This window comes from Lepidochelys olivacea, assembly GCF_965140295.1.
Source record: "Lepidochelys olivacea isolate rLepOli2 genome assembly, chromosome: 2".
Classification (NCBI taxonomy): Eukaryota; Metazoa; Chordata; order Testudines; family Cheloniidae; genus Lepidochelys; species Lepidochelys olivacea.
Window position 1 is genome coordinate 254,402,506 of NC_140412.1, and position 16,738 is coordinate 254,419,243.

Genomic DNA, 16,738 nt, shown 5'->3' on the forward strand with positions numbered 1-16,738 from the left:
GTTTGTTATCCCAGAATTTGATCAAGTTAATTGCAACCATATTGTGTGCATTCAGCCACCGTGAATTAATAAAATATAACACAACTTAATGACAGGTTAATTTAGACAACAGGGTTTCTGGAGGCAAGGTCAAATGCTAGCTGCAGGCTTGCAGTTTCTGCTAATCAGAATGGGAGGAGGGGAGGAAAAGCGTCAACAACCTGAGACTGAAAGAAAATAAGTGGATGGAGAACTTGATTTTCGGTGCCTTTGATATAGAAGCTTATTATGATTAAGAGTGTTAGGAATGTTTTCTTGATAAGTAGTTTACTGAAGTTAGGAGAGGTGATAACCCAGTAGGGCTCACTATGAGCTGTGTGTTTTATAAAAGTTAGTTATAAAAAGACAAGATAATAGAGTGTAATTTGGAGCAGTTCTCTGAAGCTATCCTGGGAGACTTCTTCCTGATACCATATTCCCCGGTGGGGAAGCAACAGGCCATTGCTGCCCTGCTGCTAATTACTCAATACCATCTCCAATTCTAGGTAATTATTTGGGATGTTCTAAACCTATTGCTTATGTCTGTGTGTGCTTAAATCTAATAAATGGTAGTTTTAGATAAGAGCACGCTTACTTGCAATCAATTGTTCATCAGCCTGAAGCGCTGTGTTCCACGGATTTATTCCTGACACCACCAGGAGTGAAACGGTTATGTTATGACTGCTTTGGGTTCTAAAAACCCTGGGTAACAGAGAAATGGAATTGTTTAAATCACAGTTTACAGAAATAACTCACCTCGTTAAGGTAGACAATAAAACACAAACAAGGCCATCAGTGAATAACTGTTTGCTACATTTAATCAAACAAGTTTCTGTCATTCATGTAAGTACTGCAGACAATGGAACACCATTCAACCTTCCCCTGTTCCCTGCTCAACAAAGAGGTATTTCAATATCCAGTCAATGCTTCCAAAATCAGGACCCAAATCTGTGGGGGACTGAATGTTGACTGCCCTTTATACCTGTGGAGGTCAATCATAGCTGGGGTTACTTTGTCCATCACAGGACTGGGACTTTATTTTAGTTGTATTTTAATCTAAGTACTTCCGAAATTTAACTCAGAACATTTTTTTCTTTTTGCTGTAAAGAGCAAGATACATTGGTACACTCCTACTGATTTATGCTGATCCTATGATGCAAAGCAGAAATATGCTTGACTGAATTGAAGTGATACCAATGGATATGCCCCCACCCTCACCTGTGACAGAGTCCCATTGGTGCCTTTGGCAAAGGTTTGCTGTTCTGTAACGGTAACTCTTAGCAGGCCTAACAAACTCACTGCACCCAACATTTTGCTTTCAGAGTCTTTATCTGAAGAGAGTAAAATGAGTTGTCCAATAAAAGCTTGTGTCAGACTGACCCTCATAATCATTGTGCTATATATGTACAGATGACATTTAAGGAGCTGTGTATATATACTAGAAAATATGTTTGACAATCTGAATCAAAGCAGGGATAACAAGCAGGTTTTGACGTAGCAAAAGGTGTGTATTCACCTGTCTGCCTTGGTTCACACAGAAAATAAGCATTGCAAGCCAATATAATGGCAGTTTGTTTGTATATAACATCAACATGAGGATGTGAAGGCAACTTGGAGCCAGCACATCAGGGAATAAACCACAAGGGTCATCCTGGCTCTGGGGACAAAACAATGAATTTGGGGAATATTAAGAGAAGGCAAAAAGACATCTTTTCATCCTTCCCTGAGGAAGCAAACAGGACCATGCTTTTTCTGTTCATGAAAGGGGAATCTATGTCATCTTGATGGAGACATTGGGAGATTTCCTTAGGTGAGATAAACTACATTAGACAAAGGTCTTTTAGCCTGTTAAAGTTAAGTTTAGACTCTAGGAATCATGTTATACTTTTGGTTTATATGTAAACATTTCTGTTTCCACCATTATCGTTGAGACTAACCAATTTATTTGAGCATGAGCTTTTGTGAGCTACAGCTCACTTCATCGGATGCATACCATGGAAACTGCAGAAGACATTATATACACACAGAGACCATGAAACAATACCTCCTCCCGCCCCACTGTCCTGCTGGTAATAGCTTATCTAAAGTGATCATCAAGTTGGGCCATTTCCAGCACAAATCCAGGTTTTCTCACCCTCCACCCCCCCCCCCCCACAAACTCACTCTCCTGCTGGTAATAGCCCATCCAAAGTGACCACTCTCTTCACAATGTGTATGATAATCAAGGTGGGCCATTTCCTGCACAAATCCAGGTTCTCTCATCCCCTCACCCCCCTCCAAAAACCACACACACAAACTCACTCTCCTGCTGGTAATAGCTTATCCAAAGTGACCACTCTCCCTACAATGTGCATGATAATCAAGGTGGGCCATTTCCAGCACAAATCCAGGTTTTCTCACCCCTCCACCCCCATACACACACAAACTCACTCTCCTGCTGGTAATAGCTCATCCAAAGTGACCACTCTCCCTACAATGTGCATGGAAATCAAGGTGGGCCATTTCCAGCACAAATCCAGGCTTTCTAACCCCAACCCCCTCCCCCCCGGAACACACACACACACAAACTCACTCTCCTGCTTGCAATAGCTCATCCAAACTGACCACTCTCCAAGTTTAAATCCAAGTTTAACCAGAACGTCGGGGGGGGTAGGGAAAAACCAGGGGAAATAGGCTACCTTGCATAATGACTTAGCCACTCCCAGTCTCTATTTAAGCCTAAATTAATAGTATCCAATTTGCAAATGAATTCCAATTCAGCAGTTTCTCACTGGAGTCTGGATTTGAAGTTTTTTTGTTGTAAGATAGCGACCTTCATGTCTGATTGCGTGACCAGAGAGATTGAAGTGTTCTCCGACTGGTTTATGAATGTTATAATTCTTGACATCTGATTTGTGTCCATTTATTCTTTTACGTAGAGACTGTCCAGTTTGATCAATGTACATGGCAGAGGGGCATTGCTGGCACATGATGGCATATATCACATTGGTGAATGTGCAGGTGAACAAGCCTCTGATAGTGTGGCTGATGTTATTAGGCCCTGTGATGGTGTCCCCTGAATAGATATGTGGGCACAGTTGGCAACGGGCTTTGTTGCAAGGATAGGTTCCTGGGTTAGTGGTTCTGTTGTGTGGTATGTGGTTGTTGGTGAGTATTTGCTTCAGGTTGCGGGGCTGTCTGTAGGCAAGGACTGGCCTGTCTCCCAAGATTTGTGAGAGTGTTGGGTCATCCTTCAGGATAGGTTGTAGATCCTTAATAATGCGTTGGAGGGGTTTTAATTGGGGCTGAAGGTGACGGCTAGTGGCGTTCTGTTATTTTCTTTGTTAGGCCTGTCCTGTAGTAGGTGAATTCTGGGAACTCTTCTGGCTCTATCAATCTGTTTCTTCACTTCCGCAAGTGGGTATTGTAGTTGTAAGAAAGCTTGACAGAGATCTTGTAGGTGTTTGTCTCTGTCTGAGGGGTTGGAGCAAATGCGGTTGTATCGCAGAGCTTGGCTGTAGACGATGGATCGTGTGGTGGACACTACAGTGCTAATAAACAATGGTCACATAAACACCACCCTATACCGGAAACCGACTGACCGCTATTCCTATCTACATGCCTCCAGCTTTCACCCTGACCACACCACACGATCCATCGTCTACAGCCAAGGGAGAGTGGTCACTTTGGATGAGCTATTACCAGCAGGAGAGTGAGTTTGTGTGTGTATGGGGGTGGAGGGGTGAGAAAACCTGGATTTGTGCTGGAAATGGCCCACCTTGATTATCATGCACATTGTAGGGAGAGTGGTCACTTTGGATAAGCTATTACCAGCAGGAGAGTGAGTTTGTGTGTGTGGTTTTTGGAGGGGGGTGAGGGAGTGTGAGAACCTGGATTTGTGCAGGAAATGGCCCACCTTGATTATCATACACATTGTGAAGAGAGTGGTCACTTTGGATGGGCTATTACCAGCAGGAGAGTGAGTTTGTGGGAGGGGGGGCGGAGGGTGAGAAAACCTGGATTTGTGCTGGAAATGGCCCAACTTGATGATCATTTTAGATAAGCTATTACCAGCAGGACAGTGGGGCGGGAGGAGGTATTGTTTCATGGTCTCTGTGTGTATATAATGTCTTCTGCAGTTTCCACGGTATGCATCTGATGAAGTGAGCTGTAGCTCACGAAAGCTCATGCTCAAATAAATTGGTTAGTCTCTAAGGTGCCACAAGCACTCCTTTTCTTTTTGCGAATACAGACTAACACGGCTGTTACTCTAAAACCTACCATTATCATTATTCACTATCTCTTGAATCTTAGTCTTTCATAATATATGTATGATTGTTTTCACTATCAATATATCTCAGAGTTGTGATGTTACATTGGAGCTGGTCCTCGATTGAACCAAACAAGCTAGTGGGTGCACTGTTCAGTTGGGGACAACTTCTCTGGTAATTTCTGAGTGTCCAGCAGCTAAAGGCTGGACACTGCAGGGGAACACGTCAAGGGTGCTTGGGGTGCACCTATAGTTAACCTGCAAGGCAAACTAAGGGCTGGCAGAGGCAAACCCAAAGGAGGTTGTTTGTTTGGGTAGCTAAGGGTATGTTTACACTGCAATGAAATACCCTTGGCTGACCCATGTCAGCTGACTTGGGCTCTGGCTATGGGGCTATAAAACTGCAGTGTACATATTTGGGATTGGGCTGGAGCCTAAGCCCTGGGATCCTGTGATGGGGACCCAGCTTAAACCCAAACATTTACACTGCAATTTTATAGTACCTCAGCCGGAGCCCCATGAACCTCAGTCAGCTGACACGGACCAGCCACAGGTGTTTTATTGCAGTGTAGACATGCTCTTTCAGAGTAGTCATATCAGGAAGCTGCCACCCAGTTAAATATGAGTACATCTTCTTCTCACTGGATTCAGAGGGGCTCACAGTACTGGGCATCCCGAGAAAGTGTCACAGCCCCAAGTATTTTTGTTCTAAGATGATGGATCTTACAGTGCATTGAGCAAGAAATACTTTGAACATTTGTCTTTTTGCCCGTAAATCAGATTGGGTTCCCCGCACCCTATCATTGCTTAAGTACCATGGACAGCTCAAAGTTGAGGAAATGGGACGAAAGCATGATAAACCTTAAAAATGAACATCGCAAGAATATCTTTTGATTTATTGAATGAATTGAATGTACAGCTGCTACAAGATCCCTTTTGAATACATTAAGTATGTTTTTCTAATAATAACTTATTTGATACTATTGTAATAAAACGAAAATTTTGCGATCTACTAAACAAAAGATTTAAAACTCACTGGATGCTAAACTTGAATGTTAATTAACTCTGACTGAGTTAATTATGACAAGGGAATCACAGCTTTTTTATGACCAAAGGGCCACATGGATTTAGCTATAACATTTTAAAAAGAACTTCTCTAGTGTCATAAGCAAAAGGTCAAACAAGTGAATCCCATAATCAATGCACAATAACAAGGCAAGTAGAAGAGGAGGATGAATGCTTTTGAAACACAAAGAAATTAATGTTTAATTATTTAGTAAAATGACTTTAAATATACAAATGCAATGCCACCATCATTAATGTTTACATTAACCAGAAACATTTCTTTGTCTGGATTATGTTAATTAGTACTAAGGGGTTTTTATTGTCTGAATGTTACTCCACAGACTAGACAGTATTTACAAGCACAAGGTCAGATCAGACTCTGGGAGAAAAATCGGTGGGAGGAAAACTTAGTTTTCTGTGAATCATCCCAGTGAGTCAGGGCGTGAGCTTTGCTCCGGCAGAGCTGGTAGGGGACACAGACATCTGAATGCACAGTTATCCCAAGATCCACAGGGCATCCTAGCAACTTCCTGCTTCCTTGTGCAGTCATTCACAGGTATCAAATATGGATCTGGCCGTGTGTTACACCCACTTTGCCCAGGTGTGAACGGCTGCACAAGTGCATGGCAATGGAGAATTTGGTCCTGAATTTTTGTAAGCATTCTGGCTGGATTCTGAGCTTCACCTCTGGGAGGCACAGCAAAGAAAGATGCAGCCCCGGGTGGGAGGGTGGCTTTAAGCATCCCCAGGACTCTGGGTTTTTGAGAAGGCCAGTCTGTCCCCCACCATAGCAGCCTCTTGAGAGCTACCTAGGGACTACTCATAGCAACTCAGAATCACCATAGTAACCTACAGTATAGGGACTCCTGGCCCTGACACGTCCCTTCTTGATCTCACTCATGGCATGCCCCCCTAACACCTAATTCTCTGCTCCAAGGGGATTCTCCTCCAAATGGCTCTAATCTACTGCAGCAGCATGGAGCAGCTGTTGCAGAGTGGAGAATTCCACGTTCTAAACTTATTTTCCCCCTTGATTATACTAATGGTATAGCATGGGATTTATTTGATGTAATTTGAAGAAGGGGTGGGATGGAGTTTAGAGCTTGCTGAAGGCTCTGACAGAACCTGCAATCTAGTTCACCTCAGAGGGAAAATGTTTGCTCTTCAGAAAGATTTTTCTGAGCCCCATGGATAAGTCATGTAATGGACCCTCAGCTTGGTTTAGTAGGAAAAGGGCTGTGAATCATTTTATGGACCACAAGATGGATAAGGATTCTGTTAAATGCAGATGGAGCTTCTCATTCAAGAACCAGATTTCCCTGCTTATAGTATTTGACTATCCATTCTCTACATGTACTGCAGAAACCAACAGAATTATTCTCCCTCTTCTCTCATGTGTTTAAGTAGCTTGCTTGGATTTGATCTAGACTCACTTTTAAAAGGATACTAATCACAAAGTGAGGGTCCTTTCTGCAAACGTGCGATGCATACACCTACACCAAGCTCCAGAAAAAAAGGAAATCAGCGGTGTTCTTCAAAACAGTTTGAACAAGCAAGTGAAAACTACCCTTCCCACAGTCTTAATCAGTTAAGACATTGTGTCTGAATCATGAAATGCCAACCACAGAAAAATCTTTGGGATAAAGCTGATAAAAAAAAATATTTCTCCAAGCAAACCATATCTCTGTGGATTCTGATAACATTCAGTGTCAATTTATTATGTACTCAAGGCATGAATCAATTGTCACAAGTAGGAGTACAAACTACTTTACATTGTTATTTGATAGGAAAGATTTTTTTCTTAAGAAAGTAGATGAGCGTACAGCAGTGATTGTCTTCTTTATGCTTGTTTACCTGTCATTTGTAATCTATATTTGATTTTGTAGTTTTTAATCTGTCATCTTTGTAGCTCATCTGCCACCTTGTGGTCCTTTTGCAAATGTTTTAGGGCATCAAAAACAAAGTATTTGATAGGTTTCAGAGTAGCAGCCGTGTTAGTCTGTATTCGCAAAAAGAAAAGGAGTACTTGTGGCACCTTAGAGACTAACAAATTTATTTGAGCATAAGCTTTCATGAGCTACAACTCACTTCATCGAAGCTTATGCTCAAATAAATGTACTTGTGGCACCTTAGAGACTAACACATTTATTTAAGCATAAGCTTCGATGAAGTGAGCTGTAGCTCATGAAAGCTTATGCTCAAATAAATTTGTTAGTCTCTAAGGTGCCACAAATACTCCTTTTCTTTTTAAAGTATTTGATGTTTAGCAAGATATTTGAGGCTGCACTACATTCATGCTAACTAGGCATTCCATATTATCATGGACATTCAAGGCACAATAGCACTTCATTTTTCTTCAATTAACCACTGCTGATATGGACAAATAATTGATAGTTATGGTAAAAAATATCTGGGTCTAAATTTCCGTAAGTGACTAATGATTTCGGGTACCCAGTTGAAAACTCCTTTAACGAGGCTTGAGCTTCTGAATGCTGACCACCCACTTGTTTCCAAGATCCACTCTTTGTAAAATATCTCAAGCTGGGCACTGAAAACTGAGGCACCCAAAATGACTAGTCACTTTTGAAAATGTAGCCTCTGATATTTATTGGTAAACTAAACTGATATTTTCATCTCTCCCTGATAACACCTTTAATTAAAGCCTATGTTATTCCATCTGTTATTTGAACCTAGCTACCCAGTACCTTCCAGATTTTCACAGTTACTGCCAAAACAAATTATCACTCGTTTTTAGCTACTTCAGCGAAGTTGGTATTTTAGCACAGTCTGAAAACCAACCTGCCATTCCAGCAGCTGCAGCAGGATGTGTTTATAAGATGGAAGTACACCTGCTACATGCTAAAACACCAACTGTACTGCAGTGTGAGATTAGTGCTTAGAGAAAGACTGTCACACACCAACGAGATGTGATACGCCTGTTACCCGGGGTTCTTTCAACCAAAAACTCTTGGTTACTTTTACTCTGTGCGAGGTGGTGTCAGGAAATAAATCAGGGGAGACACGGCCGTCCAACCGATAGATGGCTGGCACAACCAGGACAACAGAAGAGGGCTTTCACTTAAAGCTAAACTTTACTTAGTCTCAAGCACCTATACACACATCCACAACAGGTTAGTAAAACACCCCCAACCCTTGATAATTACCAAAGCTGAGTGTGGCTCTCGAGTGGCACAGCGTCAGCTTGTCTGCCGGTGGGAAACACAAGATGCATCCAGAGAGAGAGTCCAGTCCTGAAGAATCCCACTACCTCAAACTTTTTCCCCTTATTTATACATTAGTAACAGAATGACATGTCCCTTAAAGTAAACTTGTTAAGTAAGCAGTTTCAATGGTCAAGCGAGAGGTTCCTTCTGATTATCGATTAACCAGGTGTGGGTTCTTCCAGAGTTTGCAGCCTTGAGGCCCCAATAGACATTCCTGGGGCACATCCTGCTCTTCTAAGATGCATGTATCAGCAACTTCAACACAATTCTTATCAGGAAGGACGCGGGGTCAAGCTGCCCTCTCTGTGGCACCCAAAAACCCCCCTCCCCTCTTGCCTTGGTTAAACTGAGACTGCTGAATGGCCAATTTACAGCCTGCTGACTTGGCTGCTTTTAGCAATAAGTCATAGTGGTTTTAGGCACTTTACTGGTTTGCCAAAGTCTCCCCGTACATGCCCACCCTAGATGTTTACAGAATGCCAAGCACTGTAGTATCTTGGGCCCTAATTTGGCCAGGTACTTAAACACATGGCTAACGTTAAGCATGTAAGTAGTCCCATTGCTGTGCTATCCTGCTCTTTACCTCACTCCCTGAGACAAGCACCCATATAATGGTTTCTGACAGTACCACTGTGACCCCAATTATCTATTTTTCCAGGCTCCTTAGCCAGCACCTAAATAACTGAGTTTTAGTTGTGTATAAAATGGGATCCAACGTACAGTTTCCTTGGTTAAAAGGAAGAAGGGAAAAGCTACACAGAAGGATATACAGTTTAATAGGATGCAGTATTTTAAAGCCCCGTTAAGCCTGTGCTTTTCATAGATTTCAAGGCCAGAAGGCACCACTATTGAAGCTCTTGTTCACTCACCAAGAGAAAGGCTTTGTTTGCCTCCTGCAAATATGAGGATGAACCCATATTCGATTTCCTTTGTCCTGTAAAGATCAGATGAGGCTCTATGGTGGGATCTTTGAAGTTGCCTTGGGGATTTGGACACCCCATTCCCAGTAACTTCCCTAAGGCAGCTGTGAAAATCCCAACCTCTTTCACTTATAAATAGGGAGTAATCCCACTGCAGCTAATGGTGGTACAAAACAGTCAGGCCTAGGATGTTTATTATTAACCATTAAGGCTTAGTCAGTGGCTGTGCTATTTAGGCCTCAGAATTAATCATAGCAGGAAGTGTGTTTATTTAACAGCTCTCAGCGTTTCAAGTAGGGTGTCTAGGTGTCTGGCCAATGGGAGCTGCAGAGGCGGCGCTTGGGGCGGGGGCAGTGTGCGGAGCCCCCTGGCTGTCCCTATGCATAGGAGCCAGAGAGGGGGACATGCTGTTGCTTCTGGGAACTGCTTGAGGTAAGCGCCACCTCTGGGCCCCAACCCCCTGCCCCAGCTCCCGCCCTGATCCCCCTCCTGCCCTCTGAACCTCTCAATCCCAACCTGGTGCATCCTCCTGCACCCAAACTCCTCATCCCCAGCCCAACCACAGAGTTTGCATCCCCAGCCAGAGCCCTCACACCCTCCAACCCCCTTCCCCAGCCCTGAGCCCCCTCCTGTATCCCAAATCGCTCATCTCTGGCCCCACATCAGAGCCTGCACCCCCAGCCAGGGCCCTCACTGCTCCCCCACATCCCAAGCCCATGCCCCAGCTAAAAGCCCCCTCCCGCATCCTGAACCCCTCATTTCTGGCCCCACCCCAGAACCTACACCCCAAGCCCAGAGCCCGTACCACCTCCCACACCCCAACCCCCTGCCTCAGCCCAGAGCCCCCTCCCATACTCCGAACCCCTCGGCTCTACCTCCCAGCCTGGAGCCCCCTCCCACACCCCAAACCCTTCATCCCTGGCCCCACCACAGAGCCTGCACCCCCAGCCGGAGCCCTCGCCCCCTCTCACATCCCAACGCACTGCCTCAGCCTGGAGTCCCCTCCCACACTCTGAACCCCTCATTTCTGGCCCCACCCAGAGCCCTCACCCCCTCCTCCACCAGAGTCCCCTGAGCCAGCCCAGTGAAAATGAGCAAGTGAGTGAGGATGGGGAGAGCGAGCAACAGAGGGAGGGAGGATGGAGTGAGTGGGGGAGGGGCCTCAGAGAAGGGACGGGGCATGGGTAGGGCCTCAGAGGAGGGGTGGGGCAGAGACAGGGCAAGGTTATTCGGTTTTGTGTGAGTGAAAAGTTGGCAACCCTAGTTTCAAGTAATCTGTTTTCACATTGGTTGCCCATTTTGCCATATGCACTAGCAATTCACTATGGGCAACTTTGTGGTTGGCCCTTATGTGGCTGTGCAGTAGCGGTGGAGCGGGGTAAGGAGTCTCAAGTACACCCTCCCCATAATCACATGCTGTGCCTCTCTGTCCCCCTCTAGTGGTGGCTGAGCCACATATAGAGGTTGGTAAGCCTGCTACATACTTGGATAACAAAGCTGGGTCTTTTAGCACGGGCAGTATTATTTATTATTAATTATTATTGTTATTATTATTATTATTTGTATTACTGTAGCATCTAGTAGTCCTAGTCATGCACAGGGGCTTCACTGAGCTAGACACTGTACAAACACAGAACAAAAGGACAGTCCCCGCCCCCAAAGAGCTTATATTCTAAGTGAATAGAGGCTTGTGCTTGTAGAAGCAAGTATTCCGAGATGGTGATGACCATCTTCTGTGCATTGCCCAGCAGACCTGGCCCACTATGCAGCATGGGTAGCAGAGAAAAACCTTGAACCTTTTAACTGAAGCAGAACACCACCAGGTATTGTGGCTCTGCACCACTCCCAGTGTACGGCTAAGTGCCATAATTTAGCCACATGTTGTAATTTTCTGTTTTGTACACATGTACATACTGTGCAAAACGACAGGCCTGCTTTGAAGATTATGGGAATTACCTGAGAGAGGGCACTGATCAGCTAAACTCCAAGTGTGAGAAGAAATTTCAGATTGCTTGCTATACCCCTGGTCAGAGGAAGGTCTTGCTATGAGATCCAGGCTGAGCCACATTAACGCCTGAAACCAGAAGTTGGGCTCCCTGGCACAAATCCCATGACCGGCTATGGAACAGGCTGCTGGTGCAAACGGGGTGGAAATAGAGAGGTTTATAACCCCATGCCAAATTTTTGCAGACTCTTTAGGGCTATATTCTGCCTCTCACTGTCAGGTTGTTTAGCACCTTACTCCATAAATTGTCCCACTGATGTCACTGAGCCAACTAACAGAGTAAGATACGATTCAGCCTGAGGGTGAGTGGCAGAATCAAGTCCCTAGTGTTGCTTTACCTAATTTTCCATCAACTCAGTGCTTAAAGAGTGCAGAAAAATGAGGGGGTTCACCTGTAATTCTGCAGTCCAGTAACGGGGGTAATTTTAGCATTGTTATGAGCTCGGTAAAACTTTGGCTATGGGTTGAAGTAAAACCCCATTGAGATTAATAGGTGTGAACTCATCCTTCAATTAGCATAACTGTAAGCATAACCCTCCACCTAAGACAAAAGCAGTGTGTGAGCCCACCTAGGAGCTTTGGGCTGAATATTGCTTTTGGTCAGGGTGTGTCTGTATGTGTGGGAAGTCAGAAGAGACAAAAGACTGAAAAAGACAAGAATGGACAGTGGCCGAGGCAAAAAAGCAAGAAAGCCAAGCAGTTGTCTATGAACACAGTGTGACCCTGGAAAGAGCTAGAGAGAGCGCTTGAGGGCCTGTTGGCTAAGGAGGCGTTAGGTGGTAAGCTAAGAAACTGCTCCTTTTGTTCTTTGTTCCTCTTAGGACTTTGTACATTGTTTGTAAATAAACAACATTGCATCAAAGAAAATACCAGACTCCATCAAGTTCTACTTCCAACACCATAGAGCCCTGAACTTCAACTAGATGCTTAGGTCAAAAAGCGGCACCTGTATAGTACAAGTCAGCATTGAATAGCAGGGCCTCTCAGATGTTTTAGTTACTGCCTCCATTGTCTTTGCAGTCTCCTGTGTAGCCGCACTATGCTGGCAGGAGACAGCTCTCCTGCCGGCATAATTAAACCACCTCCCAACAAGCGGTGGTAGCTGTCAGCAGGAGACTATCTCCCACTGACATAGTGCTGTCCACACCAGCACTTTTATCTGAGAAAGTTGTCAGTCAGGGGTGTGTTTTTCATACCTCTGAGTGACAGAAGTTTTACCGACAAAAGTGGTGGTGTAGACATGGCCTAAGAGAGACAAGGTGGGTGAGGTAATATCTTGTACTTGACCAACTTCTGTTGGTGAGAGAGACAAGTTTTCCAGCTATCCAGAGCTCTTCTTCAGGTCTGGTAAAGGTACTCAGAATGACACAGCTAAATAATGACAGGTTTCAGAGTAGCAGTCGTATTAGTCTGTATTCGCAAAAAGAAAAGGAGTACTAGTGGCATCTTAGAGACTAACCAATTTATTTGAGCATAAGCTTTCATGAGCTACAGCATCCGATGAAGTGAGCTGTAGCTCACGAAAGCTTATGCTCAAATAAATTGGTTAGTCTCTAAGGTGCCACTAGTACTCCTTTTCTTTTTACAGCTAAATAAATACAAGATCAAACAGATAGTCTAGCATAAGTAGTTAGCACATATTCTAAGGGACAATTCAAAGTTAACTGGGGTGTTAATGGGCCACTTCTCCTTGAATGGCCCCGTAGAATATATGCCCAACTACTTATGCTAAACCAGGGGTTCGCAAACTGGGGGTCGGGACCCCTCAGGGGGTCATGAGGTTATTACATGGGGGGTCGCGAGCTGTCAGCCTCCACACCAAACCCCACTTTGCCTCCAGCATTTTTAATGGTGTTAAATATATAAAAACGTGTTTTTAACTTAATGGGGGGGGGTCGCATTCAGAGGCTTGCTATGTGAAAGGGGTCACCAGTCCAGAAGTTTGAGAACCACTGTGCTAAACTTTAGCTCTGACTCTCTGAGTCCCTTACCCAGACCTGAAGAAGAGCTCTGTGTAGCCTGAAAGCTTCTCTCTCTCACCAACAGAAGTTGGTCCCATACTCACCCACCTTGTCTCTCTAATATCCTGGGATCAACACAGCTACACCACCACTGCATACAGCAAAGGAAAGCAACAGAGTTTCTTGCTTTGAAGAACCAATGGTGTATTGGATTTGGCCATGTCTGGGAAAAAAGTAATGCATGTCAGCGCCATTGAGTTCCCACATACCAGTGGTATTATAGCAACCAAAATGGCCTATAAAAAGTTACCACTCTTTTCTGACATTTTTGCTCACTGTTTTATATGCAGACACCCAACTGTTTCTACTGTTCATCACTCCACAGTTCATTATTTAGGGCTGTTTGCTGGGGTGTAGGAGACAAGCACATGACACTAAACACTGTCTAAGCCACTGGCCGGTAGGGCTGTACAAAGAGGCTGCAGACAAAGCATCAATTCAAAAGGTTTCTTCCCCTTTCCCCCCAAAAAGAGAGGCAGAGGGGACCTTCATGCCAGCTTCATATGGGCCAGCCTGCAGGGGAGACCAGGGATGGAGACTGATCTGCCAGGTGGACTGCAACGCCTATTAGTACCCATGTGCTAGAAGAGCTGCCCACAGAAAGTCTGTTTCCCAACAGTAGATGAAACAAAGTGATAGGGACACAGCTGGAGTGGGAAGAAAGGCAGGTGACTCCCGCATGGCCATTTTGGACAGACTTAAGGTTGATGAGCTGAGAGCAGTGAAGCCAGACTGGAGAAGGTTACAGTGCAATCGAGGTGAGTAATGACCAAGGTCTTTGCAGGAAGGTTCATGGGGACAAGGAAGAGAGAGGAAAAATGAGGAAGGGGAGGACAGGATGGAGAAAGTGCCAGTGTGGGAGAGCTAGGGGAGGTGTGGATGAGAATAAGAACATAACATAAGAACGGCCATACTGGGTCAGACCAATGGTCAACCTAGCCCAGTAGCCTGTCTTTTGACAGTGACCAATGCCCAGTACTTCAAAGGGAAAGAACAGAACCGGGCAATGATCAAGTGATCCATCCACTGTTGTCCAGTCCCAGTATCTGGCAATCAGAGGCTTAAGACACCCAAAGCATGGAGTTGCATCCTGATCATCTTGGCTAATAGCCATTGATGGACCTATGTTCCGTCAACTTATCTAATTATTTTTTGATCTCAGTTATATTTTTGGCCTTCACAGCATCCTCTGGCAATGAGTTCCACACGTTGACTATGTGTTGTGTGAGGAAGCAATTTCCTTTTGAATGCAAACTGGGGCAATGCTGGGCTGAAAGCAGGAAATAAATTTCTTGCACCTGTCCAAGGAAAATCAGGGAGATTAGAGAAGAGAATGCATGGTACCAAAGGAGGGAAAAGGTTTGCCAGACCCTGTGGAAGTGAAGGGAAGAAATATTAGACTTTACATCCTGGCGGGCACCCCTGCAGAGTGTCTGATGAGATTTCCAGAACTCACAGGAGAGGAAGAGATGGGGCACATGTGTCACTGCCTTTTCAAGCTTCCTAGTTACTTATTTATATAAGGCTACCCACGTAACCTATTTTCTATTTCAAAACTAGCTGAAAGAGCGTACTTGAATAATACATTTTGATCTATACCAATATTTTAAATCAAAGTGGTTCTGCATTATTCGTTCCAATCTGTCTGCATTTTAAATTATGCCACAGCAGAGTGTTTCAACATGAATTGCACTTGAAATATAAATTTGTTTAGGCTGCTTTTTTCCTTTTCCTTTTCCAAACAATCTGATACAGCAGTTGTAATGGATTTTTAAACACACTTATCACAGAATCATTTTGGAGAAGAAAAGCCAGAAAGTGGAACACAAATAGGGTCCTCCTTATAGCATTTCCCAAGGGCTTTGTGGAGAAGTACAGTACAAAATATTATGCCAAAACCGATTTGACCTTCTAATGAGGTACTCTTTATACATATAATGGATTAAATCTGAAGCTTAAAAAAATGCCCATGTGCTTTCATATATCAAAGCAATGTTAAATCAGAGGAAGAATCTCTTCACTTCCTTGCCTTTCCCATAAGGCCCTTCCTTTCTAGAAGCCAGCTGGGTAGAATATCCTGTGAGATGCTGAGCACCCCACCTAGCACCCCACCTAGGTGCTGTTCACAGTCAGTTCCCAACACAAGACTTGAGGATATTCAGAACTTGGAAGATTGAGACCTAGTAGAAGCAAATGTCACTGTGCAAACCCCTTAAGAATTTCAATATCTTTTAATCCTCAGACTGTCAGGTACAGATGAATTATCTGTCCAGCTAGTACAAATAGAACGCACATTAATATTAATTTGGCATGAATCAGTAGATGGTGCTGTTATGAATATTCTTATAAGTTTAGTGTGTGAGCGGTCTACAGTCGTTGAAGAAAGGCTGTGTTGTTGTTAAGTTTGTGATGTAGATTCTTTTGGGAGAATCATTGTAAATAGCAAGACAGTTTGCTTTATGCATTCATCTATCTCTCTGGAGTCAAATCTGATGCAATGTTTCTTCCTGAGAACCCAGCTGTTCTGTGCTGTTTGGGCTCTTGAGATTTCACAAAGAGGATTGCCTGTCCACTCTTTGTGACCACCTCTGTTCAATGACTGATGTGCATAGTCTAAATAAACAAGTTATTCTAAGAAAATACCAAGACTACATGTCACTGATTTCTCCTCTGGCAGGAAACCAGCCTGTAGGGCCCCAGCATTTGCTACCAGTAGAAGAGTGACAATACCAAATTGGTCATTGTCCTCTTCTAGAGGCTGGACCATGTAAAGTGATTTATGTGTCTGCTGTTGCCTCCAAGCTCAAGCAGGAGCCGCTCATGTTTTTTTAGCTCCAGAGGCCCTGGGTTCAATCCTGTAAACAATCCATCCAGGGGCACTGTTATACAAATACAAATAAACAGTTGGTAGATATGTCTTTGTTACTACTTGTAAGGTTGAAATGGATACAGTACAAACAACTACATGTCATACCTAACAATTATTATGATTAATGAAAGGATGACTTTGGGACAGTCGACAGTATCACAAACATCAGCCACAAATCATAGTTAGGCATACGTTCATGTTAGTGGGTTTTGGCCATTAACAACAAGCAGTTGAGGAGGGTTTGCCGTGGACAGAGAGCTGTAGATCTTGTTGGAAACTGGGGAACAGGAGGGAGTCTAGTGGGATGTCAGTCACCAAGGAAAGGAAATAGTGGCTGGGTTCTTTTACGTGGAGTTGTCTCTTGTAG

General features: G+C 44.1%; 1 long non-coding RNA gene across 1 annotated transcript in view; it reads right to left on the reverse strand.

The window, feature by feature from the left end:
• LOC311517080 overlaps positions 1–8,872 on the reverse strand; it is a 45,844-nt gene extending 36,972 nt beyond the window's left edge. Inside the window, exon 1 of the long non-coding RNA XR_014710575.1 lies at positions 8,497–8,872. This is a non-coding gene — a long non-coding RNA (uncharacterized lncRNA). The remainder of the gene's footprint in view (positions 1–8,496) is intronic.
• Between the last annotated feature and the right edge of the window lie 7,866 nt (positions 8,873–16,738).